We start from the raw sequence: 1,845 nt of genomic DNA, 5'->3' as shown, positions 1-1,845 counted from the left end.
TATTTTACGAACGATGTCTCTTCTAAAATCTTAATTTTATCTATCTCATTTAAAAATTTATGTTATTAACATATATCTACTTATCCAAAAATATTTCTAAATTCACCATTATCCTGGTGTGCTCTTCATATTATGCCTTTAATCCATGCTTCGTGGTGACAATATAGATGTAATTTCGTACAATCAAGCGTGACAAAATAAACAACCTTTTATATTTTGATCCATAGCCATATCAATTTATTTTAGAACATAGGAAAATGAAAAATAAAATAAAATGGTTATAAGATAATTTAAATAATTTTTAGTTACAGTAAATTTTATAAATGTATTTTTTTAAATACATTTATATTTAAATTCGAGGAACATTAAACAAAGAAATGTTTGATCATTCACGAGTCAAAGACGCAATACCCCCTAGAAACCTCATGCAGCCCAGGGTTGAACCCCATGCATCCGAGGAGACCCCGCTTGTATGGTAAAAATGTCTTCCTCCTCATCTCCTCCGACATGGCCCGGTTGGCCTTGTAATGCAACTCATGAGCCGAAATTCGCCTCGAACTCCCGACACTCTCCGTGGACCGGAAGCTTAAATTGTTTACATCGTCGGCGTCTTTCTTAGACAAAACAGCATATTTTCCGAAATAATCATTCCTCGTGCCCTCCCTTCCGACGCACTCCTGAACAGAAAAAGATCTTTCAAATTCCATTTTCTGTTACTTTTTGAGAACAAAATGGCCGACAGGATTGAAGAAACATAGGATTCGGGATTGCTTGTCTCTTGCTCGAACGTGGTGTCGTTGGATACTTTAAAAGGAGACAACAATGATCTGCTCTTCTTATGAACGTAGTTGTACTTGTTGGAGCTTGAAGATAATGATGAAGGACGAGGAGAGGATCGATAACGAGACTTCTCGATGGCTGTTTAGAACGGATCGAAGTCGTTCTTTCGAAAAGCTATCGATTCGGAGAAGAAACGGTGGTCGAGAGCGCCGAAAACCCAGGCGGCGGTTTCAATGGCCGAATCTTTCCGCCATCGAAGAGCTGCTCAGCTGACAAAGAAGTTCTCTCAAACTGTCCACTAAACTCGAACTCAAAATCAAAATCTTCAACATCATCATCATTGTTGGTCTCATCTTTCTTGTCGATTCTTCCATGAAAATCTTTTCTTTTAGGGACACCGGGCTTTTCCTCCCAGTCGAAAGGAACCGCTGCAAACGAAGAAGCGCGAGAGGGACTGGTGGGAGCACTGAAGATGAAGCTTTGAGGACTCGAAGGAGCAGTCATGTATGGAGACGAATATGTGTTGTCCAAGTTAAATTCCACTGCCGCTGCAGGCACCGGCACCACCACTTCCATGGCTTCTTCAAGGGTACGAAGATTGAGGATTAAAAAAGCCAAGATGACGGTAGAAACGTAGGATTTTATAAGGAAGAAAATAGAGAGGAAAGTGAAAGGAAGGAGAGGGTGTAAAATTTTAGCTTTTTTTTAATCATGTATATATTCCTAAAGATTAAATATCAAAATAGCTTTTTTTTAATCATCTATTATTTATCAAAATGTTATATACATATTAACTTTTTTTATCCTTTAAATATAATTTTTAAATATATATTATTTAGCTGTTTTAAATGATGTTCTCCTTTAATATTTATGAAGATTTAAATTTATTATTTAAATGTAATTTTTAGATATATATTTTTTACACATATTATATATTGTTTAGATATAACTTTTGGAGTGTAGGTGGAAAAAAGTAGACATTTATTTAGGTTTAAAAGCCCTTGGGTCGAGAATCAACATTCAACAGTCAAACCCCCAGAACAAGCAAGTTGAAATTCAAGCTCA

The 1,845-nt window shown here is 36.2% G+C and overlaps 1 pseudogene; it reads right to left on the bottom strand.

Moving 5' to 3' along the window:
• Window positions 1-389: 389 nt before the first annotated feature.
• On the bottom strand, window positions 390-1,468 carry LOC120120649 (annotated as a pseudogene).
• Window positions 1,469-1,845: the final 377 nt, after the last annotated feature.

The sequence above is a fragment of the Hibiscus syriacus genome, unplaced genomic scaffold (assembly GCF_006381635.1).
Source record: "Hibiscus syriacus cultivar Baekdansim isolate YM2019G1 unplaced genomic scaffold, ASM638163v2 tig00110343_pilon, whole genome shotgun sequence".
NCBI lineage: Eukaryota > Viridiplantae > Streptophyta > Magnoliopsida > Malvales > Malvaceae > Hibiscus > Hibiscus syriacus.
This window is presented reverse-complemented; position numbering and strand designations above follow the sequence as displayed.